Source organism: Struthio camelus, chromosome W (genome assembly GCF_040807025.1).
Source record: "Struthio camelus isolate bStrCam1 chromosome W, bStrCam1.hap1, whole genome shotgun sequence".
NCBI lineage: Eukaryota > Metazoa > Chordata > Aves > Struthioniformes > Struthionidae > Struthio > Struthio camelus.
The window spans coordinates 46,545,634-46,571,689 of record NC_090981.1 but is presented as its reverse complement, the minus strand read 5'-3'; positions in this window follow the sequence as shown (position 1 = coordinate 46,571,689).

The window sequence follows — 26,056 nt, the reverse complement described above, 5'->3', positions numbered from 1 at the left end:
TCCCTTTAAGGATGAAAATAAATGCTCAAATGGGATGTTCACTTTGTCTTTCCCACATTATTCATCTGCACAAAGGTTTACCACAATCAGTCTATGGCTAATTACTTCCTGTCATTCCAATTAGTCACTGCATATGATGTCAGTAGCTGAAGGAACGACCAGAGGGTAGTTCCAAAGCCTATCTGATTTAGCTGGTTTTCATATCAGACATCTGGTATTGGGTTGCTGTATCAGTTATGATCTATGCCAACATCTGTGGCTTTCTGCACCATTGAAATAGGACATTTTATAGTGCCAATCAAGCACAGTTCCAGCTCTGCCCTTGAGTCCGTCTCAGAGACATGCTGAGAGTGTCTTTGCTTTAAACACTGGTCCTTACCTTCTATAGGCTCTGCAGACTTTCCTTGTATGTCCAGTAGGACATTTTGAAAACATCAGTATAGCTGTAATGATTCAAGGTCCACCTTTTCCCTTAGTTTACTGCTAATTGGACTTGTTACTTTTTGATTGAATATCCTCTTTATAAGAATTATATTAATAACATCCACTACAGACACTACTTTATTTTGACTTTTGCTTAGTGGGGGCAGAGGATGATATGTGCACTCTAATAAATTAGCTCGGTCCATACCTTCTGCACTATTTGATGTTGAGGCTGAATCTCCAACTACTATGCCTTCAGTTTGGGATTATTAGATGGCAAACTATTGTGTCCTTAGAAAATGGGTCAGTTCTCCAAAGTCGTGTACAAAAACTTTTTACTAGTCCGGTAAATAATCTTCTCTTTGTTTTGATCTTGTTATTGCCTTCAAAAAGTCACCTTCCTACCAATAGGTCAAATGTCACAACACAGCATAGTTCAGGCAAAAGTGTCTTGATATAATGCACAGCTGGGTTTTGCAATTCCTATTTCTGGAGCTTTTGGAGAGACATTGTTTCTTTCTTAGTTAGGTACCCCATAGCAGAAACAAGCAGGAAGGCAACAATAATTGCAAGGTCAGTAAAACATTCCATCTGAAATGATATCTTGACAAAAGTAAAATTTAAGGCCAACTAAATGCAATATAAATATAAATATAAAAAAAAGGTTTTTGAAAGGCAGATGATCACATATAAAAATAAACTGTACTTCATTGGCCAATTTTTTAAGAAATTCAGAGCAGATTTTGGTCTCTGGGTCCCTAGGCAGCTGACAGCACTTGATTTAAATAGAGATGGATTTAGGAAATTCTCACCTGACTGCCACACTTTCTGACATAAGTTTCTTTGCTGACTAATCCATTAATCCATTCCTGGTAGGCAATCTGCTTTTCTTAATATTCTTTCTGCGGTAGTCTCTCACACAGACCTGGAGCTATTTTCTCTATAAATACAATATAAACTCTATAAAAATGTACATCTTTTGCTAAAAAAGTTCTTTCACAGTACATCTTGGACCTCCTACAACATTTTTGATTTCATTAGCTGGGTTTCTATATTCTCAGTTTTCCTTTGAAATTAAAACAATTTACCTAGTAACCAACTTTTATTTATCTGATCTGTGCCTGGGAAGCAAAAACCTGGTAGCATTTATCTCTCTAAAAATATTTAAAAGTAAAATATCCATATCAAAAATTGAATCCTGCAGGGCAAGACTGGAAAAAGCCCTATCAGCTTCTGGCTCTTCGAGAGTGTCCAAAGAGCCAACATCAGTTCTTCAGCTATGCATCAGCCTTTCCAAGGCATTTTAGATCTGTCCTAGCCATCCTCATTTCCTAGAGATAGTAAATGATTGATATAGAGTATCATTTTTTACCTGCATTTGTTTCTGTCCTGAACACTGCAGCTCTCTCAGCCTTTGTACGCTGGCTGGCTGTGACCACATTTCTGATTTACTAGAAGTTTTGTTTGGTCCACTTCAGTGCTTGCTCTCTTCATATTACTGCACAGATAGGTCTGCATGGAAATAAATACAACATGACAGACATTCCTGGTCAGTCCACAACCCTGTGGTGAGTAGTTGGTAGATCAGCCCAAGAAACTGGTATGGGTGTGGAATCACAGTAAGCGTAACTGGTTTGTCAGTCTCAGGCACTTTCCTGAGCACCCTTCTTTCATTTGAGGCTGACAAGTAATAGAGTACATGTAAGATATATCAGCAATTTCAAATTCAGCCAGAACTACTAGATGAATACCATTTCCTCTTAGCAGCTTGCTACTATTCTATTGATTGATTTTTGTTCCAAAACCTTATTTTCTTGTGTTTCTGTTGTCCTCCTTTATCACCATTGCCTATATTGTCTATCTGACATTCTTACCACTTTACAGTCTCTTTCTCTCAGCTGTCCTATTCTGTGGTGTTTTATTCTCCTTTAGCGCTATCTCTTTTCTATGAATTAAAAGCAGGCACAAAAAACTGTCCAAATCTCTCTTCAAATATTTTTGTTGTTTCTAAAATTAAAATTCACTTTTCTCAGTTACAATATTTACCAAAATTCTGAATCTAACAAACTGTCATAAATCCTCAAAGTTGATCTGAAGAAAATATTTTGTCAGTATTACTAATAATCTTCTGTGTTTTCCATGCCAATAAAATATATTCTGCTGTAATTTTGAAAAAAAAATACATTTTATTTTATGGTTATGTTCAAGAAATAAGCATTTAACTGGAAAACACTAAATGAAGGGAAAAGAGAAATAGGTATTCTCCCACACACACTAAATCTAAACATAATAGTTTGGAAAAAATAGCATTTTCAAAAGGGTTTTGGGAGGAAGGAAGTCTGCAACTGCATGTTTCCTCGCACATGCTGAAACAATATGTTTCAGCAGAATTGTCTAGGAAAAACAATTATTTTTCAACATAAATAATAAACTGATGAAAAATTTCAATCAGTTCCATATGAGCAGATTTATTTACATGTACAAGACTTTACAGGACTGAAATTGTGGGCTGGACTTCATTTCATACCAAAGCCGCTGTTACTTCTGATCCTGAGCACTTAGAGCTGTTGGCAGATGGTAGAGGATACATTGGCTTGTCAAAAGCAATAGCCCTGCCAGGGTGTCCCTGCCAATCCCCAGGTCAGAGATGTTAACGTGTGGCACAGCTGCTGCAAACCACCCCGGCCACGGCAGCTGCAAGGTTGGGAGGAGTGACCACAGCTGGCTGCACAAACGTGCGTGGCTCTCACTCCCGTACGCCCTTCGCCATTGACAGGGGTGGGAAGGTTGCCTCCAGGCTTCCCCAGGACTCAGCCAGCTTCCAAATTTCTTATTGATCATGTTTAAAGTCTGGGTAGTCTCCTGTGATTTCATTAGTGTCTATGGTCGCTGATATCCTCCTGGCACTTGACGAAGGTCAAACATCCTTGCAGATTTATTAGGTCCATCAAGCAGCCTTTGACGGTGATTCCAAAAAAACAAACAAGTTACCATGGTATTTCAAACTACCTTGTGTTAGCTTCTCTGTAGCAACTTCCCACCTGCAGGCTCTTACCCCAATAAGCATGATGGAGCAAACTCTTAGCTCACTGGGGGTTGAGCTAGCTCAAATTGCCTTGTATTTACAAAGGCGTAATGGCTCGCACACAGAGGAGCTTGCACCTCACCCTGCTGCTGCGCCACGTGCTCTTTTGGCAGACAAAACGCGAGGCAATCCAAGGTAGTTTTCACCATTACGGAAGTGTTGAACTCCCAGCATTTGCTCTCAGGAGAAACAAGATGGCCAACTGTTCAGGACCAAAGGATTTCAAATCTCTAAAGCTGCAGAAATGGCAGTTTTCTGTTCAAGCAAAGATGATCAGCATCTCACATGGAGACAATCTGCCAAGAATTTTCCTCTTTCCATGAACATATTTTAATACCCTATGCGTTCCTAATAGTATCAGTACTTGAGCTATACGCTAATCCTTCTTAGAAACAGGATGTCTCAGCTACCTTAAAGGAAAATCATGGCTTTCTCATACATCAGCAATCTTCGATACCAGTTTGAGGGAAACAGTAAATAGTTTATGTGACTCGCATAGTTTATGTGAGTCTTTAAAAATCCTATACCTTTACGTCACTCTCAGTTATTTTCAGCAGAGTTTTCATATTACCTTTTTCCCCACTGATTCTTGTTTTATAACATAGTAAGTCCTTTGCTATCACCAAATAAGAATATAACATACTGCTTATTTTTTCCACAGTGGCAGCTGAGAGCAGTGCTACAGACCAAGCACTCCACCTGTTAGTTACAGGCACCATCTAGTTTAACACGCTTACAAACAGCGCACAGCAAAAGCTTTAGCATTCAGCATTAAAGATAATGTTGTGCAACATTTGGTTGCCTTTAGTTCTTTTAGCTACTGTCAGTCATCTGAGCCTTCTAAGTTATTGCTAAAATCTGCTGGAGTCAGGTTGCCGCTGGCCAGAATGTCTCTGTGCAACAGTAGAAAGTCAGACTTTCTACTGTGGAACCTTATGCAGACTGTGTTGTCCTTTTGGATTAGAAACTCCACGAGAATTGCCACATGGCAGTGGAAGTTGATAAGTCAGACCTTTGGTTTTGTCAAAGGATATTATAATAGTCTTCTTCCCTTTTCTGCTATGCAGCCAGTGAGCAGAATGTTTTTGGTGATGGGGTGCCCTTTGGAAAGGCCAGATGAACCTTAGGGTACCAAGACTGGCATTTGCTGAGTGTAGTTGGAAAGAGACAAAAAAACTTGAAAACGTGACATGCCAGCATTCAGATTTCTGTGAGTAGGACAGGTAAATATAGAAGAAGGTGAAGTGTCTACAAAGAACACTGTATAGCAGGTGAAAGGAAATTAAAGGAAGTGGGACAGAGCAAAAAAGAGAAACTTGCAGAAGCAGGAAGAAAGAAAAACAGATTTTGAGACATGTACCATGAGATTAATAATCCAGTCTGTCAAAAAGAAAATGAAAGGAAAATGCAGGGTGCTGACTGCTCTAGATTTCACTTCTGTTTATATTCCCTGAATGCTTTTATCTCCTAAGATGCTGTTTAGATGAACAGTAGATACATTCTGTACTAACAACTGTAATGCTGAGTTATTTATGTCCTAGAATGTGCTCTGTGGATTTACACCAGCTATTTGCATTAAAATAAAGAAACCAGTCCCAGACTCTCCAAATTTCAGGGCTTAAATTTAGGCACCAAGATCTAGAATATGCAGGCCCTCAAGGTCGTGGATTCAGGTGCCTAACTTTCCCAGGTCAGCAATTCTCAATTCATTTCTCTCATAGGCAGTTATATCCATTCCAAGTCAGAAAGACAAGCTTACACAAGGGATTGTTAATGGATTTTAAAATCTTTATATAAAGCTTTTTTTCAGTAGAGGTCAGGCATGTAGTCTGAGGCTTGCTGCTGATTAGTAGATATCTGCCTGCTGTTGGCACCAATTGGCACTTTCAGCACATGAAGTCCAAGAAGTAGGTGGCCTTAGATCCCAATGCATACGTTCACCTCAGCACCAAAAGGCCCTCTAGGAAACCTCGGTAGGAAAAAGTCTCTTTACTTTGCCTATGAAATATCTGTGCTAAAGAGAATTTTGGCTACCTTAGTTCAAAGTGTGACCCTTTCACATACATTAGATTCACCTGAAAAAACAAGAAGTAAAAATGATCTTCCTCAGGTCTGTCTTCATTTAGTAGCCTCTGAAAGCCACAGTAGTTCCATGCAGCAAAAATAACCAGATTTTCAACAAAGGAAGTAGAGTTCACTAAGATATTATCTGTACCTTCATAAACTGTCTCCTCATTCCCACGTATGCATCATCATTGTTAGTAATTTGATTCAATATATACTCATAACAAAAATTTTCTTTTGCTTTCATTTGACACTTCTTGGCGCATTAGTAATAAAAGATTTGTAAAAGGCATGTGTAAAGACAAAAAAAATCCAAACTTCTTGCTTAAAAGGGTTTTGTTTCAGCTTTTCTATAAGCTTAATCTCTTACTAGTTCAAAGGCTTTGGGGAATGCATTTTAAATGTACTATTTTGGGGCAATATTCTTATATATTCATTTTTAATATGCTAAGTTTTCCAGCTTAAATCATTAAGTTGTGAGTCTCAACAGTTATCTGAGCACTTACAACGCTAAGAAAGTTGACTTATCACTTTACATAATAAAATTTCTACCCGTTATTTCGACATATTGCATGTCGCACAGCTAAACTCTTTCCATTTTGATATCTCATGGGCACATTTTTAGTTTGCATTCAACATATCTATGGCCTTGTATCTTGTTATTTCCTGTCTCATTTTTATTATTTACTTTTTTGACCATTGACTATAGCAAAACTTAAATAGTGTTTTAACCTTCCGTAGAACAGAGTATTGGTCATGGCACGTATTGGTTATGTTAGTAGTACACAAAAGGGCTAACCTGTGTTGTGTCACCCCTTGGTATCCCAGACATGCTGACAAAATCTGCAGAGAAAGAAATATTACCAAATATGACTCCAACTAAATCATGCACGCTTTAATACTTAGGCAAGGAAAAGTACTGTGCAATATTCATTTTCCTTAAGATAATTCTTTCTATCTTTAGAATACAAGCTCAGAATTACACTTGTGGTGCAATGGAAATGAAGGCCCTAGATGGGCTTCCTCTGGCCAAAGGTAAATATTTACATTTAAGCTACTTGTCTAGATCATAGTCAGGTGATTTATCTAACCTGTTTTAGATGTTACTTTAAAACAGGATAAATTATATCCAGAAATGATGGGGGTGAACAGGCTATGTAGATATCTGTACTGTAGAGGTTTAGATGAGTTACACCGTTAACACCTAAAGGAAAGTTTGGCCCAAAGGAAAGCTAGGACCATGCTAGTGGTCCTAGCATGCACAGTATCACAAATCAGAAGGACTATAGTACCTCTGGAGTGATAATAGAGGTTAAAAAAATGCCACAGTCACATGTAGCTTTAAATTACATGCCCTGAGTGACAGTGCTGCTTTGTGTAGATTTGCAGTTTTTGAAAGAATAATCCATCCACATTTTAAGGAAATAAATTCAGTTTGAAAAAGGAAGTAAGTAGCTAGTTAAGTGCTATTATCTCTAGGAAGTGCTTCTGCTGGGAGGACCTTAGAGGGACTGCCTTTTTTAACCTGGAAGAGCAAAGGCTGAGAGGATATGATTGTTGTCTGTCAATGCATCCTTGGCATAAACACTGAGGGAGGTAAAGGAGATAAAGCTACTATAAGAATATTTTGGGGGTATGAATATGTATAGTCTTAGACTTAGAGGAATGTTTCATCACAGAAATAAGGTGTGAGAGTAGCTTTGTGATGGGAATACTGGAGGTGAGAAATCTGTATGGTTTCATGATATGGCTCAAAAAGTTTTGAAGAGGATAAAGTCATGCTGGTCATAGCAAGGGCTGGACTCTACAGTCCAGGAACGCTCTCCCATCTCTTTTCTGAAATACAGCCCTGTGCCCTTAGCCTTATAACTTTCAAGGTCATGAAGTTTTAAAATTCAAGAGGATTACTTAAATGGTGCCATTATTATGCAGTGTTTTACGTTGCTGTGGAACCGTAATCTCCTCTACCATAATGGCTGTAATTAAATATCTTGAAAAGACATTGTATTCATTGAGAAGAATCTTTTGGTCCTCATCAGGGATAGAACTGTGTGTTATTGTCTTCTGCTGGAAGGGAGTATCTGGTTCTTTCTCCACTGGGTAGCAGGTGCCACCTGGCAAGCCTACCAGCTATGAACAGCTGGTATGCCAGTGCTAGCATACTACTACCATACCATACCAGTGCTAGTATGTCATGACTTACAAGCATGCAAGGACCACAGTCTATCCAGATCAAAGATCAAGAACTTGCTCATCCTCATGTTATCATTGTTGTTGCTGCAGGCACATCCCCTTATGGCCTTCTAAATAGATGTATCTTAAGCAAGCAGCCTGCTGGTTCCAGCCTTACTTGAGTTGCTGAGATTCCTAATTCATTTAATTGACATGATCTGCATAACATAAGCCATAATCTCTGCAGCCCCTTTTGATCACTCAAATATGCCTAAGAAATGCTAAGGATTAGATTCCTTCTCAGTCTTCCTGATTGTGAGTGTTAATGCTCATACAGAGACTCTATTCCCACAGCACTGCAGCAGAAATAAGATTTTTTTAAACGAACTTATCATTAGCTCCCACCAGCTATTTACTCATAAAACAGTCTCTGATTCAAGAACGTCTTTGAAGCTGACTCTTCAGAAGATGCAGCACGTGACAATCCAGAGCATTTCCTAGTACAAGCAGTACTATAAATTTTGAAGCACAAATCGCTTCCCTACAAGGACTGTAAGATGGCTTCTGTTGAAGTACATTTTATTATTGGAACTTATCCCCAGGTTGGTAGAGGGCAGCCATATAAACCCTCAAAACTATTGTGTACAAAGCTTTAGACTGAATTTTAAAAGAAAAATGAATTAAAAACAAAAGGTAAATTGAGATAGGATAAATTATGAATTCATTTACCACAGCCATGCCATGTCAGGTTAATGCCTGACATGATTGCCTTTTTTGATTGCTGTAATCTGTTGTGTAAAAACCCAGTTATCTCATCTGCCTGGATTTCATTAAGCATGTGATACATTATCACACTGAAACTTTTAGTGATGCTAGAGAAGGTGAGGATCAGTAGAGGAATATAAGACAGATAAGCAACTGGTTTCAGGAGAAACAAAATAGACGAGGCATATACCTGGAAAGTTCAGATGTGATCTCAACATATCAGTTGGAGGATTGTTTTTTAAGTGTGAGTGCCATTGTACAAATTTCTGACTAGACCTTACCTAATATAATGTGTATAACCACCTAGTTATCTGTGCTTAAAAAAGTATTAGCTTAAATTGGAGAATGTGGAGAGAAGGTTAAATGGAAGATCAGAAGTACGGAGAATGAGTTTATGAAAATGGTTACACAGCCTGATATCTGTGCCACAAAGGCCCTTGCCCATAAGGGCCAGATCCCAGTCCGTCCTGTGTTCTTATGTTCCCAGGGAAGTCACTAAAGGTGATATTTTTCAAAAGCACCTATGCAACTTCAGTGCCTGTGTCTGATTTCCAGAAGTAACACAGGCACTTTGGACAAGATATAGAAATCTCCTCTTTCAGAACTGCCGGCTGGTTGCTGCGCCTGGGAGCCAGCTGCACGACGAGAATCAGGCAAGCACATCTGGATTAAAAAGACAGTCCAAACCAACACTAACAACAAGCATCACTCATCAAAGGCTAGAGACTTTTTCTGACCTCAGTCAGTTCACACATAGCAGATATCACTCCAGACACTACTAAAAGGAAAGTGAGAGGCCTTGAATGTATGTTTTCCACATTCAATGCTATTTATATTTTATACTTCTAAACAGTGTTTGCTTAGTAGCTATTGCCTTGGTGGTAGTAGTGACTGTCAGCTTGCTCACACCACTCTTATAATGACTCCACATTATGTTCAACAGTTATTTATAGTTGTTTGTCATATACTTGGAGGCAGGCTTAGAGTGTGGCTCAGAGCATTAGTACTTTGATTCATATAACACAAAGAATTTCTTAAGAAAGCTCATATTTGTCTGTTTCATGCTAAAATAGCATAATCTAAACCCAAAGGAATGAGCAGTTTATGAAAACAAGTACAGATGCACCACACCAGGGGTAACTGGTAACTCACAAATGTGGAGAGCAGGTAACTCTAGGGCAAGTCCCTGTACAAGGGTGGAAGGGCTGGCAGAAGAAACCTGATCTGACCACGGAAAGCGTTTCACATAGGCATTCAAAAGCTAATTTTTTCCACTAACATCAACGCTCAATTGAATGAGATTGTTGCTTCCTTGAGAAACCTGGAAAATCAGTGATTGTCTTCAGCTTAATAAGCACGCTGAAACCATATCAATGACACATGATGCAGTTTATAAACCTGAGCAAATGCATGTTGCATGATGCTAGAAGGAATGGGCCAAATGGGCATTCTTTCCACATTTTTTATGGTCCTTGCCATAATCATAGAGAATTTTATTTTCTATATTACATTATTTTTTATCATTCATGTTTGGTTTTAAGGTGCAAGAAAAGGAAAATCAATTAAAATATGGAGCTAGCATGCCAGAAGATAGACAAGACAGGGCAAGAAGAAAGGAAGCGTTGATCTCTCCCCTTTTTACCTGAACCCTAGCAGGAGGACGGCGATAGTGTTTTGATCCTTTCTGCCAGCACAGCATGGGCCAACAGCTTTCCTTTAAGCTCAGACAACAAATAATCGAGGACTTGTGTCCCTCTAGGCCCTAGCAACACCTGACTGCAAACTGTACCTCAATGTGGATGATCATCAGCGCAAAAGTATAGTAGCAAAGGACACTTCACTAGAAAAGAGCATGACCATCAGACTGAGAGTAGAAGGATTCCTTACTTAATTACAAATGCATGGGCAGCTAAGTACCATAGCTTTTAATTTCATGAAGCATTCCTCTGCACTTAGCTATTGTGGGCATGCCAGACATTTATCACTGATACAAGATCAAAGTGCAGCAAGCAGCTGATCCCTGTGCAGGGTCTCTACCACTTCAGTTTTTAGATACCAACCAGCCATGTGTGAGTGGCTCCTGCCTCCAAGACTACAGCCAGCCACACAGAACATTAGCAAGCATCTTTTAAACAATGATTACTTTCCTGTATGATCCATTTATTCTCAGTGAGACAGAAATGGGAAAAGATGGTGTTTGCATGGGGCAGATTCAGTACAACCGCCACAGAAGCTTGGTAGTGTGGTGGCTTGCTCATGTCAAATCTTCCCTCAGGCTGAAAGGTTCATCTGGCAGCAATGCTCAGACAAACCAGCATGCAGCAGGAAGCTGATTAATAACCTACCTTGCTGGAAATGGCAGCCCTGCTGCAAAACCTCACATCCACAAATAATCCCCCCCTGCAGAAATAAAGTTAATTTAGGCGAGCTGGTCTCCTCCATTCATCCACAGCTTCAGCTCCCGAGGGCTCAGCTACTCACTAAGACCGGGCGGCAGAGTGCAGAGGCACAGAATAGTTTGCACTTTTGAAAAGTATCCAGCTGTGAAGAGGGACTAAATGCATTTGGGTTCATCAAGTCTCTTGTGTACTTGCAAATTACCCATAGAAATTCATCAGATAAACTGCTTCCAAAGGAAAGCAACAAGTTTTATTTCTCTGCTTAGTATCTAGAGAATCTTCCCTCCCCTTGTTCCTTGTTACATGAAGTGCATCTACTCACCTGTAGAAATAGTTACATCCCTACAGACATAGCTATGCATCTGTAGACATACCTGCATACTTTATATTAATCCAGATATTAAGCCTGATAATTAACTCCATTCTTTGAGTTTGATACATTAAATCCAATATATTAATCCAATTCTCACTGAGGATGTAGTTCCCAGCATAGCACAAAGGAGGGAACAGGATGCTACCGGCAAGGGAGAATAAGATAGTCCTAAACTGGGTTTGTTGGAGAAAATTGATGCAGAATTACACCCTATAACTGGCTGACTGTGTCAATTCAGTTGTGCTGGTACCTTAGTCTTAATACACTGCATAAGGCATCAGCCCATTTGAATCAGTAAGCTAAAAGGTTCCTCTCTTTGTGTGAGGGCAGTGGCCAAGTCATTTTACAAGGAAGCATAGAATAACAGAGAGCTTACAAAATTCCTTGAATAAAATCTTAAAGGCTTACTCTCAACAGATTTTCATACATAGTTTTATCAGGAATATATTACAACCAAAAAAAGGAAAGAAAAGGTAGCCTTAAAAGTCAGGAAAACTAGCGCTGAACATACAAGGCAATCCAGGAAGTGAACTGAAAGCTCACAACAGTAGTGACCATACTACACTTAAATTTTACCGTTGCTGAGGGTCACCAGAGAAACTGCCTCAGGGGCAGGTCTGAAGCATTCTACCTATATCCAGGAGAGACTGAGGTTTTAGGCAGGAATGGAAAAAAGTTATAAACTTTCTAAACTATTTGAATGCCCACAGTGATTTAACTCCTTTGTCCAGGAAACTAAACTTGAGGTCTCATACAAAGATGACTTCCAGTCCTTCCTGCCTAAGCTGGAAATACTCTGAGAAACTGCATTCTCATCAGGTTTTGGTAGTCCTGTTTCCAAAACCAGAGTCTCAGAATGATTCTCACAGAAAATAGTCAAAAGGATCCCAAATGAGCAAAATGCATAGGACATGTAGTTTTGCAGAGATGTAGAATAGTTTTTGCATGTAATTAGGTATTTTGAAACATAAAGCAAAGTCTTCTTCTTGCTTTCCATTACAGCAACAGGAGCTCTGTTCCTTTATTGCACAGACAAAAGAGACTTGAACTACCAAGTACAGTAAACAAAAGCTCTTCAGTTTATACCATTTTAATTCTACTTTTAACACCGCTGTGTTTTTTAAGTCTCTTGCTGGGTTAAACCTACACAGGGGCGGTAGTTAAGGACAATTCAGTCTCAAAACTTGATGCCACTTTACCGCACTAAATTAGTAATACACTTGCTAGAAGGCCCCATGAGTCAGATGAGTCACTTTAAATATAATGCTTTACAATAAAGTCTAATTTACTGGTACTTACAGTTCTGGTTTGCGGGTTTTTCCTCAGATACAATGGAATAATTGGTGCTTCAAAAGCTAACAGAGAGTTTTTAAAGAAAAAAAAGTTTGACTCCCAGCTGCTCTTTCTACATACCATATGTTCAACATTGACTTTTTAAATTAGGTTCTTGGAAAGACTCAGTATGAATCTTTAAAACATTATATTACTTTCTTAGAATTAAAAAGAAAATGACTGTTCTGTTGGTTTAATCCTAAATACTAGCGTCTAGCTCTTCTGGAATACTGTTCAGTCAAGCTAAGGTAGCATCCTTGTGCCATCAAGGTCTTGTGGAGAACAAGCTGACGTGCATGCCCATTGTAACCCCAGCTTCCAAGTTAGTCTCTCAACAAAGATGGTTCAGGCTAAGTTTTGTGGGGCTCAGATATAGCTTGTTGGAACCATCATTTGCCAATTCGCCAAAAAAGCTGCAACACAGCCTTTCAGCAAAGTCAATCAAAAAAGCCCTGAAAAGTCATTTGAATGAGTCCTTTCTGCATGAACTAAGAGACTGCCTGCTAATACTGATGAAAAATCTTTAAGGTTTTCTTCAAGGTTAATCTACAAGCATTAAGAAATAGGATGCACACTTCCACTAGCATGTTCAAATTACTGCCACAAGCCTCTTGGTAAGTATACAGCAACTTCTACCCAACATCACTTGGCAGTAGAGCACAAGAGATAAATATATTGCTTCTGCTTGGCATTGCTTGGAAGTGCCTTGGCAACTTCAAGGGCTACGAAGTTTACTGGCCACATCATGATTGTTCCTCTGACACTTAAAGAAGGACTGCAGACTTGGTCTTGTTTCCTCTCTTTCATCTATATCATCTATAACATTTGGGACCTTCCAAGTATTTTCAGCTTGAGTGCCAGGGAAACATTTGCCCACCATCTAAACAAAAGAGATGAGTATTTATCAAGCACAGATCTCCTGGTCACTTAAATATGACTAAGTTTATACCCATTTTGTTCATCTACCAAGCAAATGAATGAGTTTTCAGCAATATACTGCTAATACTTAGGAAGGGTTGCCTCAGGAATGCCCTGCTGTGGGTGATCCACGTCTTACTGCTGCTGAAAGCATTATCCAGTTACCCAGATATATCCCTTCCATTCACATCTGTCCCAGACAGCCAAAAAATAAAAGACAGAGAAGTGAAAATTACCTGTTCATGTAGGGGTTATTTACATTAATAAGGAATTCAGTTGAGTATTTGCTTTATTGGCATTACACAAAATATGGAAGAAAAATCTTAACTTCCATCCAAGCAACAGAGAGCAGAAAGAGGAGTTGAACCTTTACCAAACACAACAATAACAAATGTAACAAGCTGAAAATCTGGCTTTCTGAAGAAATTCAGTTTGCATAATCACTCCTCTTGTCTGACTTTCTATCTGACCCTCTCGTTGCCCTTTTTCTGCGATAAGTTCTGAATCATTAACTACTTTCAACTGAAGTTTGAAAGAGAGAGAGAGATTTCCAAAGTTATTAACTTCACACTAATTCTGGGAAAAACAGTACTTGGGTAGAAAAAAACAAATCCAAATTTGTGTCACACAGTGAAAGAGGGAGACAAACAAAGCAATGACACATACCTGGCTTATGAAAAGCAAATCAGAGACAAAATTCCTTTCACTCAAGTATCAACTTTTCATTGTAAAAAAATTATTGACACAATCATTGTATAGGAATTCAAAATTTCCTTCTTACAGTAAGTATATTGTAGAAATGTTTTTTAACTGAAAATAATCCTAGTATGCGTAACACTTCTCTGCTCCTTTTTGCTTTATGAGTAATCCGCTATTAGCTTTCGGGCTCTTCATAACTGTTTTAAGTACTCAACTGGAAGTTTTATCACATCTCATTTGGTCTTGCTCACAAAAACTGATTAAAAGGAAATGTAGTTGCGATCACTTTTGTGCTAAAGGAGAAGGTTACACCCACCAACTCATTTGCACAGCATAATGTTTCTTCTTGTTCTCTGCAGACCCCAGCTGAGCCCCTGCCTTTCCTAGCAGGCTTCTTCCCTGTCCCTGTGCTGCTCAATGCCCACTGCCGCCCCTGCTGCCCGCTTTCACCAGGCTGTCCCTCTTCCTCACTTGCTAAACAACCTGTGCTTGTCAAGAAGCCTTCTCAAGGGGGCTTCACTGGGAGAAAAAGAGTGTACTTGAGGAAAAGTCAATGTTTCAGCCGTGTCTACAGTAACACATTAAATGTGCCCAAGACCATTCTCTGGTAGCAAGGCCAAGTGGTACAGAATAGCCTGTGTCCACGCTATGAAACACTTGACCACCAGAAAAAGGTCGCCACAGTCCCTGGCAGAGGAGCGAGGGTGCTAGTCTGCATGAGCTGGAGTTCCTCCAGGCTTATTGCTCACACAATTTAACAGTAGAGACAAGCAAATTCCAGGTGCCCAGGAATCTATTTCCATAGGAATATCATAGTGGTCCTAAGATGGGAAAAGAAAGTCTCAGGAGACTCACAGACATGTGAGACTCACAGCTATGGGCTGAGACCACTCTTGGGAGTCCCTGAATAGATTTGTGACAGGATGCTGCAGCCAGGAAGCTTGTGGTGAAACAGGGAGATATGTGACAATCTTGGTTTTCAGCAGCTATGAAATGGTTGGCCATTTCATTCCAAAACAGCAGGACTGCCTAGACATGACTATTTAGCAAATTCTACAACAGACAACAGCTAATGAATTTTTATTGTTCTTCAGATGATAACACAAAGAGAGAAACAATAGTCCTTGTCTTAAGGAAGAATACTACTTCTCACTGTGTGTGTCTACAGTTCAAAGTCTGATTATATCAATTATATTAGCATACATTAAATAGCAATCAACTGAAATGCCAACATCTGGCTAGATGCAAAGGTTGTCATTAAAGTTCTCTACAAATGCCTTTAGAAATAATTAATAGCTGTGTGGCATTCACAGTCTCTTCCTAGGTGTTACCAGCAATACAAGCATACCTGGCAGAATGGCAAAGAATTTAATAGCATTCAAAGCACAACTTTCCCATTTCTTGTGGACGTTTTCAATGGAAAGTACATTGTTTGCTGTATGACTTTACTTTTGGCCAAAAACTTTATACCTCCATTTTTTAAAATGCCTACATGTCAATATTTGCTATGAAGAAAACACATCTATTATGCATTCTGCAGATGTGTTCTCATATGGTAAGTGATAAAATTTGAAGCTCAGTGACCTTATCACTCCTTTCACTTCAGTAGAAACAGTATAGATGTGCTATTCCATTCTCCGAGATGGAGGTTGCTCTCTTTCTGAGTTAACTGATCTCACTGCATGAAATAAATGTTTTGATTACTTGTGCAAAATCTAACTAGGTCAGGATGTATTGAGCCTCCGAAAAGAACTTTTTGTTCGGCCTAATGACTCTGTTCTTGCCTCTTGGAAAAATAAAGCTCTGAGTAAACATCTGCAACGTTTTTGTTTATGGATTTTAAAACTGAGACAAGCACTTGAGTTTTCTAAGGCTGCTTGATTGACGCAAAAACCACTCCCCCTCACACTCTGGCAGAAGTAAATTCTTTGGCCTCTATTATACAAAATTGTATTGGAATTTGAAACAAGATAAAATATCTCAGTTTAATTTGCTCTATTTTAATTGTCCCTTTTCCTTCTTTCTGCTAGCTGATGCCATCCTTAGCTCTACAAAGAGAAAACCTGAGCAGATAGCCTTTCCCCCCAGTTCAGGGGTAATTCTGCTTCTTGGCGTCACAATTTCCATTTTAGACTTGATTAGAGGTGAGATACCAAGGCAAGGAACAGTGATTACACAGTTGCAATGTATAATAAAAGAAAAATACAATAGGCAGTCTACCCTGTGTGTGTTTGTTGCCTTAGAAATGTGCTCTTCTTTTTAACGGACTCTGCCTGCAAGACTTCCATAATTAACCAGTACAATACGAATACTTTGCACTGCAATATTCTTGTCAAAATTTGCTTTCAGCTCATATTGAAGCATTTCATCTTAAAAAAATATACATTTCCCCAGTATTTGCACAGTAATGTTCAAAAATGCCAGTATTTTCAGAAGCAGAGCACAGAAGGTTCACAGGCATGGATGAATCAAGAATTAGTCTGGAATATGCATAGAAAGGGCTTCCTAGTATTTATTCGGCCCTAATATTTTCTATTCCTTGAATGAAATACCACTAGCAAATATCCCATCTGTTAATAATACTCTGAGACATTACCTGTCAACTCATGTGATACGTTTCCATGTCAAAGTAGCCCTTCCAGTGGAAAACGGTAACCACTGGCCGTAACAACTCAAGAGTTGGATTTGAATTTTAAACTGAATGCTTTCACATGCACCATAACCAATATGGAAAACAGCAGAATTTGGCTCTGTGGAGTTGTAGGAAGTAAAGGAGAAGTGATACTGTTGTCTCCCTTTCCTTGGGTCTGTAATGCCACTGGTGAAAGAGAACCACAAAGGGAAAAGCTATTTTCAGTCAAGCATGGCTCAAAGTACCCATACTGTCAAACCACCTTTCTGTTGAAACCAGTGCCTAATGAAGATTAAAAGACATTTTGACCATGGTTTCTAAATACCTGCACAGGTGTCCAATTTTAGAGAACTGTCTACACTGGCAAACAAATGTATCCCAAGAACCCATGACTAAAAATGAAGTTTGAAATAAAAACGAATTGCAAATATGATTCAACTTTTTAATAGCAACTGAAACAAATCAATGAAATATAAGGGAAGTGGTTTATTAGTCATCAGCTTTAAATTGGATGTCCTTCTGAAAAATATGCTGTAATTCAGTCAGAAATTACTGAAGTTGATAGTTTTCAATTGCATAGTAAGGAAAATAATAACCTTCACTGCAGGAATTAATGAGTACAACCTGATGACTTACATTATGTAAGCATTCAGAATAGATTGATCATAATCCTTTCTAGCTTTGTCTTTTAGAACTGTATTTTCTTGTTGTATCCTTGGGTCAGTATTTGGCCCATAGGGAACAGAACTGCTGAATGAGAAGTAACTCCCCTTTTTACATTATTTCACACTTTAATGCTGAGTTAGATCACTCAGAGTATACTCCTAATTCTCAAAAGGTTACACATCCAACTTTCAGGTGTTTAGCCTTCCTTTATAGAAGGTGTCCTTAAAGCCTAGAATTAATCTGATGGTATTATAATAGCATACTACCTTTAAGAGGAGAAAAACAGTAACTATAGTACGGTAGATGACATTCGACTATGTATCTTGTAAACCAAAATGTCTCATTTCATTTGTTAAATGCCTCTGTTTGCTTATCTCAAATGACACTCATTTAGTTTTATGCTTGCATAAGGCTAATGATTCATGAGAACTTTGCATTTTAAGTCCCTGTCTTCCTTTAACAATGTTCATAAATGTTGTTTTTATTTTCTACAGTCTTTTAGTACTGTACGCAGAATTCCCACTGACTGTCACTGGAGTTCTGTCAGAATCCTTCTCTGCCTTCAAGCTTGGTTTACGACATAAAATTTTGTTTCCATCTACTGGCACAGGTTCTTAAGAACTACAGACCTCTGCTGGTTTATTTGCAATGTTCAGAATAATTTATTAAGTTGTCATAGTAGAACAAATATCTGACTGTGGTATATTACTACCTTCCAGCTTGGTCTCCTGAGAAAATGAGGCTTATGCAATCTGTTTGTCTGTCTACCAGTCCTCCAACTGTCCTTCCCCCCAAGGTAATCTATTGGCCAATTTCATTCAAATTTGACAGAGAGCTAGAGGTCTCTGTGACATTATGTTCAATGGGGTTTGTGAAAATTGGCCATTTGGGTGAAGGAAGGGGACCCTGAAGGAATGATGATGCTGGGGATGTGCAGAGAACTAAGGAGGGCTGTGATGTAGAAGTTGGAGTCGATGTAGGGAGAGTCACCTTTATTGCAAGGGGAAAATGAGAGGACAAAGATCACCAATCTATAGAAAAACTGACAATTCAATCTGTTGTTTAACTTAATGATTTCCAAAAATTTCATTTACATATTACCATAATATTAATAACGAGAGAAGTCCCTAAAACATCCCTGACCCTGCCTTTCACCTTTTTAAATAATTCTTTATTAACTTCTAGCTGATACTTTTAATCCCAGAGGTTAATTTTCCGCAGATGGAGATGTATGGATACTAAATCTGGTTCTGCTGCTTCGTAATAGTTATTCTCCTCCCAGTTTGAGACGCAGGAGTCCCAGTCCTTTCCTAACATAAGGACGTGGCCAGACAAGGGGTTGCCAGGTCACCTTACAACAGGCTACCTGGCATCTGCCAGTTATTCCTCAAGCTGATGCGGATGAGCTGTATGTTGCAGATCTGAAAGCATCAAAATCCAGTTTTCAAAGGAAAAGCATCAGAATAGCAATCAGAATTATAAGAATAGCTATGCAGAAGCATTGACACTGAGCCATGGTGAATGTGTATAGCCTCTACTGACACAGGAAATTAAGCAAGCAAATCATGCAAGGAGGAAGTAGTGTCCACCCCATAAAGCTCATGAAATGATATTCAGCAAAATATACTTGTGAGACCCAGAAATTGTGAGCTGAAGAGCAAATAGAGCTTTCTGCATTGTTTTCTGCCAGAATTCTGCCGCTCTATATCATATAGTAATTATTTTGTAGGTAAATAGAGCTGTGAGGAACAAAAGGCTTCATGGAGAGACCTGTTGTCCACGAAGAGACCTGTGGCTATAACCCACATCTGTTTGTAACATTGCAAGCTGTGTTAGAGTCCTTGATAGACAACGGACAAACAAGCGGGCACCGCCACAGCCTTCAACGCAGGCAGTGCTGCCCTCAGAGGAGGAAGCATTGTCCCACACTCTCATGGTGGAGGACAATGACTTCTTACACGGTCAACACTGTCTGCCTCTGCCACCTGGCTATCTATACAGCAAGTCAAGAGAAAAGGTATTATCAGGTCAGCCAATATGCTGATTTTGGATATATAGCATTATCTCTAAGCAGTTTGAACAGAAAAACTGAAGCTGAGGAGCTTAACTGATTTGCCTGGTACATCCACTGTAATGTTTCAGGTGCATCTGTCTAGGGTGTTTTTTCGTAGACAGTAATGGGAGCCACAGATATTTTCCCACATGCACCGAAAAAAAAAAAAAAAAAGGATGATGAATTTTGCCTACAATACATGCCAACTCATGAGTTAAACATTCTTCAGTGAAATTTTAAAACTATCACATCTAACAGATCTGTATACTCTTACATGAGATGTCGTTTCCACAGGGATGTACACACATTTATCTATGTGTCTGTAGCTGCATGTGTAAATAACCTAAATTTCACAGAAAAGTTCAAAAGTCATGTGGGGTGGAGGCACAAATTTTGATGCCTACACCATCCTGAAAATCTTGCTCACCTATCTTTCTAGCCTTTCCGACTTATCCTTGCTACTTACCAAGACAGCTGTAAACCTCTCCATTTTGCTCCTGGTACTTGATCCTGCCATTACTGTATGTGTGACAGAAATGACTGTGATAGCACACTTGACTGTACTTTAGAAACCTTTAGATTATTGACCCAATGGGGAAGATTTATCATCATATGCTCAGGTGCACAGCAGTGCAGAAGAATGTGACAACCTACTGGATGATTTCCCTGTTCACCAGCTCTCAGAAAGCTCTCAGAAACTGTCCATATTATGCAAAAGTCAATAAATACAATAGTGTGCAAATAGAGATCTTGCTCTTGCAGTGATATATGCTGAGGGTTAGTTCCCTTCTTAGAAAAATTGTGTCCAGCCTTCTTAAATATACAGCACAAAAAAAACTAGTCTGCATGTTGGCAAGGCAAAAGACTGAACTTAGCTCTCCTCCTACTGTAAAATACTCTAGTGCTTCAGGACAGTGAAGCAGGAGACAAGACTTGATTTAATGCTTGAGATCCAAGGGAGTTCCTGAAGGCAGGAAAGGATGCCACAGCTGTTGGCAAGAAAGACACAATCAGCTGTCCTCTGGTCACGATGACGACTGCTGCCTGCACACAAGCCCTGCAGCTACGCAAGGCAGGAGGTCCTTGGGAGCAGCCAGCAGGAAGAGCCGGGGCTGCAGGGAAGGGAACGAGTGAGGCCAAGAGGACAAGGGTGCTTCCCAAGCCTCCTGTCCAAATCCTTACAAAAGAGAGACTGTTGCAATTTTGTGAGATCATCAAAGACCCAGACCAACATGTTCAAATGTGGGTGCCTAAAGTCAAGGTTCCTAAGTGCAGAAAGACTTCATACATCTCTAGCAGCCATAGGTTTTGATGAGAAGTGAGTTTGTCACTTCAAAAAGTTTTACTCTGCCTAAATCCAAAGAGCCGCTTAGGTGCTTGATGTCTAGTTCAAGGGGATCTCAAGGTGTTCCATACCCAAATGCCACAAAATAGAATAGGATTTACGTCTTTCGGGAACCTTCAGAAGCCCCAGCATCACAGGTAGAAATAAGACTAGCTTTTCCAGTTGCACCAGTAGTAGAGGGGTCTGAATTTCATCTCAGTTCCAGTTTTTAGGAATTGTTTAAAACCACATTGTGGGAGAAACATGCATCAGTTACATAGTCCAGTCAAACATCAGCTCTGTACCAGGGGCTACTTTGTCAACTGTCTGTATTAGACTGAAGCAGAAGAGCGAAATTTTATCCAGCCTGGCCTGATACAGAGTTTAATCCTGGAAAGGTCCTTAGCCCTACAGCTGTCAGTCAAGTAAACCTTGAAAATGGAATCTGGCTTTATTTCTTCAGTAAGAGTCTGATTTCTGCGATTCTCTGCTGCATTCAGAGTATGCAACTGCTTTTCCAACTGCAGGCCATTACATTATTATGAATGAAAGAACCTTAATTGCATTAAGACCTTCCAAAAGCAGTTACAGCAGAATCATTGAAGTCTACTTTGAGTGAGCTGCAGCACTCCCTCCAGCGAAGGAAACACTGATTTTTAACATAAGGGTTGTTCTTTTATTTATATGATAAACAAAACAAGCTTACCATAATGTAGAGAAGCAGGATCATTACCCAAACCACACTGACATGAATCAGCTCCCAGCCTTTGCAAATTGCGCTTATTTTATACCTGAAATTGTATCATCTTACCCCAGTAGAATTTGACATATGCACACATACGCATTACAAATCTACAATAGAAATCATGGCTTCTCTCAGCAGTGGGTATAAATGAATGATTAGGCCCACAGCAGGCATTTTCCTGGTACCCTGAGGGAAAAGCAGGTGCTAACTACATCAGAGTTAGCATACCTACAATTAAAACACTGATCGGGAAGAAAAAAATGCAAACATGTTTCACTCTGAGCTCGCAAAAAATGGCTATGCCTGCACTGAAGTGAGCAGACTAATGCAGCTTACACCAGCTGAGCAGCTCTGCCTCTGTCACCAGACTTCAAGCAGAATGAGAAGCAGAACAGCAATCCAGACTTTGCTTTCTGTTGTGCTCACTTGGCTCCCTGCTGGCTTGCCTTTTTTAGGAGAGGCCCTTTTCCCTGTTGGTTTTGCTGGAAGGCACAGTTGGCTTGGTCTCAGTCTGCGAAGTAGCACTCAAAAGCTGACTAACCAACTTCTTCCTGTGCTGAAAACTGATCTTATGGAGTGACTGCTAATATTTGGAAATCCAAGAGACAGAAATAGCAGTTGCGTTTGTGGCTCTGTGAGCAGCTAAGATGGGCTTCACTTCATGCATTTCATGCTCATCTTACCTGCAAAAAGATTTCAGAAACTGGCAATGCCTGAGTTGTAGCTGGGACACTTCTATCCTCCCCTCCGGTCGGGGTGCCTTCTTTCAAATCATCCCTCTCTCTGATCATAGTGGAGAGCAGAGATGTCTCAGTTTCTGTCTGTATAGCCATATTCTAGCTATGTATATCTTTTGCTGGCCTCCAATACAAAATAACTGTTAGAAAGATGTAAGAACCTCCTCTTCTCCTCTCCATCCTTACCTATCTAGCAAAGGCCCATTTCTTTATATTTCCTTCCCGAAATCTGCCCCTGAGAGTTTCATCCAGGAGCCATACAGACTGCACATGCTCTAATGATACCTCTCCTTCCTTTTACAAAGGATTCAGCTGTCTATGGAAAAACACCTGAATAAAGTCACCTTTCAGCTCCTCAGAGGCATTGGCAAAGCTGTGCTTCTCAAATACACACACACACACACACACACACACACACAGAGGTTATCCCATTTCCTTCCCAGGAAGAATGGAGAGCATCCATCTGGGACTTTGGTGAGGTCCCAGGCCATGTTATCACCTAGCTGTTTGACACCCACCTGTTTTGCCGATGTTTATCTGTGGACCAGCCCAAACATTTTGGGGTTTGACGTCTTTTTTATTATTCTGTTCCTAAGCACACTGTGAATCAATTTTTGCCTGCTTACACACCCATTACACACTGTGAAAGACACTGAGGAGACTTAGCTTTGGCAGCAGGCAGAATTTGGCTCCATTCATGTTACCAAGAGAGCAGTTGTACGGTACTGAGAGCAGATCTTTCCTTTGTGCGGATCAGGGTGACTTTATTGCAATTAATAGCGTCATCACAGGCCTGTAGAAGAAAACAATCTACTCCTTCACCAAAGAGGCCAAGGTTCTGCTTCTCTAAATGCTGCTTGCTGCTCCATCATTTATGGTTAAGAATAATGGATTAATAAAGTTTACCTAATCATTTTATAAGCTAAATTACATCTTCTCATTCTTGCAACCCTTATTCAGACTGAGTAGCCCCATGCCTATTTTCATGTCAGGACATCCATGTACATGGGCAGAGACAACATTACAAGCATAAGTGGGTTTTTTGGAGGAACAAAAGACTTCTAGAATGTTAAGTGAAAGCTGGAAAGTAGCCTAAAGCTATAAAAAATTGTGCACAATATATCACCTAATCTCTCTGGAGAGTTTAAAAAAAAAAACCTATCCAGAATATAAAATATCATTGGTTAGTTCTGGCAAGTTAGCTTGGAGTCCAGTGCTGCAGGATAATCTGACAGTTGAGCATACAAGTCATAGCACATGGATTGGCTTCAGGTGGTTCAGAAACTAAGGCGGTCAAACTTCATGACTTTGAAGAAGTTGTTTGCGCTGTCTGTTTGTGACTAATCTGACCCAGTCTATCAGATAATGATAGGTTGGTCTCTGTGCCACACAGAAACAAGATTTAAAAATGTGTTTGACTCCTCATTATTCCGAGTTTAGAGTATGATTCAATAAATGAATTAGGAACCCTGAACATAGACACATAAGAATAATTTTTCCTAGATTGTGCAGTGTCTTAAACTAGCAGTGAAAGGAAATGATTAGCCATGGGTAAGTTCAGCTAAGGAATAGTGAGGGAATAAGTCTGATCTGAAAATTTCTATGAAAAATTTCTTTCTTTAAGCACATATTGCAAAACACAATGAAAGAAATTGTCTGCAGATGGAATTGCTCAGGGTCATAGAGCTTTTAGCTACAAAGAGATGGTTATCCAATAAAAGTCAATGTTGTCCACATACACAGTAAAAAGTTTCAAACAGTTCTATTTGAGGATGGCTCTGGCACATAAGGGAGTACGCTCCATGCTGTACATCTCGAGAAGATGAGGTGCTTCCCAATACATAGGTGTCCTGCTCTGTGGCCTTGTTCGGAGGAAAGGCAGAGACATGACCCAGATTCTCCCCTTGTTCTTTGTCCCTCGACTGGGAGGCTGGAATTCTGCCCAGTTCGGGCTGGGTAGATGGGGGAATGCCTTTCATCCATTTGGGGTTTTACAGATGGGAAATAATCAGAGTGGTAGTAACGTAGCAGGGAATATGCAAGTCAGGTTCACTAGATGGCAATCAGGAGTAGTTTTGCTTTGAGCTAAGGAAAATGCTACGTTTTTTGCTATCATTTCATGTTATTATGCCCATCATGTAATCACAGTCAGACTCACAGAAGCTCAAGGCTGGAGTTCCCTAGCCTTCCTTTTAAGAGTCTGCGTAACTTCAGCAATGCAGAACTTAGAAGCATTTCTGTACAGACACAGACAAACTAGATCATTAAGAAAACATTTTAAGATAACAGAGGGTTAATTGCAGTGTTATGTCTTGAGTTACTTAAAAACTATGGCTTTTCGTGAGATGTAGTGGCTGGAGCTGTTGCAACTCCATGCATCTCTCCGATATGATATCGCACTTTCCCACTGGCTAACTCCAGTGATTCCACTGAAACATGTGGGTGTAAAACCACAGATCAGACTGCGTATTTTATGGCTACTGTAGAAGACCTTCAGAATTTGAGGCTGTAATTCTGTGAGACAGACCCTGATGATCTCATTACGTATGTGTAAATCAGAAGAGGCAGTCTGGACTACTTCACTCTCACAAAATATCACAACCTGACCAAGGTTCAGCCTCTGAAATTGTACTGTTTTCACTTTCATGCCTTTCCAAGTTAATGGGTTCAAAATTACTTTGGTGCATATGCTTTGGTTAATACAAAAGTTATTCTACAAGAAAATCCTAAACACTTTTCAAACTTTAAAGGTAGCTTGCACTGCATCAAACCAGGAATATTGAAGACCTGGTCAAAATTACCCACAGTTTTCTGAATTGCAAAAGCAGACCAGAGTTATTGAGATCGTGATTTCCATTGTGATTTACTAACATATCTTTCCTCCTTCCCTCACTTGTGCTGACTTTCCACTGAAATAAATAGTCAATTCCATTGAATTAATCCTGATCTGAAGCCACATATATAGAAGAACAGGGCCTCAAGTCTTTGGTCTGTAATATTTATTTGCAGTGAGGAACACAAGTCAAAATGGAGCTGTGATTTAAAAAAAAGTAGTATCAACATGATAAATTCATCCTGAATACTATTTCCAGGACAGATCATGAGCAGGGGTGGACTTACAAGCAATCACAGCCCTGGCAGATACATTATTTATTCTGTGTGTGGTATACGGTTCCTATGAAGCACTCAGATTGTGGGTTTCCCTTGCCTTCTACAGTGAGCTGCTGTCTGCATTATGGGAAAGTCCATTCAAAGTCCTCCAAGATACAACTGAATTCTTGGAAATTACCATATACAGAGTAAAGTAACAGAGGATCAGGCTCTAAATATGCATCATAAAGAACATAAAAACTGACTTTCTAACTGACAAATTTAGCAGCCCAGCACATTGGTTTCACAGCCAGAGCCCATGCTCGCTAGCTTCCATTCAGTCTTTACGTAGACAATTTTTCCAATTGTAGTTTTCCTGATTGAAGATTGCAGATCCAGAAATTCTTAAGAGCCCAAGAATTTTTACTGGACAAAGAATAGGGGAGGAAAGCCCAATTAAGGATTCATTAAAGTTTGAATTCTAGTTCAAAGTGTTCTGTAAAAAGCTTCTGATCTCACCTGAGAGATGCTAAGGAGCCACAGATGTCAATACAATTCCCAAATTCATGAGCAAAGTAT